The sequence below is a fragment of the Antrostomus carolinensis genome, unplaced genomic scaffold (assembly GCF_000700745.2).
Source record: "Antrostomus carolinensis isolate BGI_N321 unplaced genomic scaffold, ASM70074v2 scaffold6326, whole genome shotgun sequence".
Classification (NCBI taxonomy): Eukaryota; Metazoa; Chordata; class Aves; order Caprimulgiformes; family Caprimulgidae; genus Antrostomus; species Antrostomus carolinensis.
Window position 1 is genome coordinate 11,564 of NW_010323938.1, and position 222 is coordinate 11,785.

A 222-nucleotide genomic window follows, 5' to 3' on the forward strand; every position below is an offset into this window, starting at 1 on the left:
AGGAGCCACCAAAAAGGGGAACTGGAAGGGAAAAGGGGGTTCACCCAGTGACCCCCCCTGCTGCCAGAACCCCCATCTGTGGGTTCACCTGGGAGGGTGAGGGTCCCTATTTTGGGATGTGTGCAGTTAGGATCATTTTTAGTAGCTGCCTCCAGCAACTGGAGAAATATTTTCCTTGCTGGCATAGAAAAGAAGAAATTAAAAAGTGTGTGGCTGGGCTTT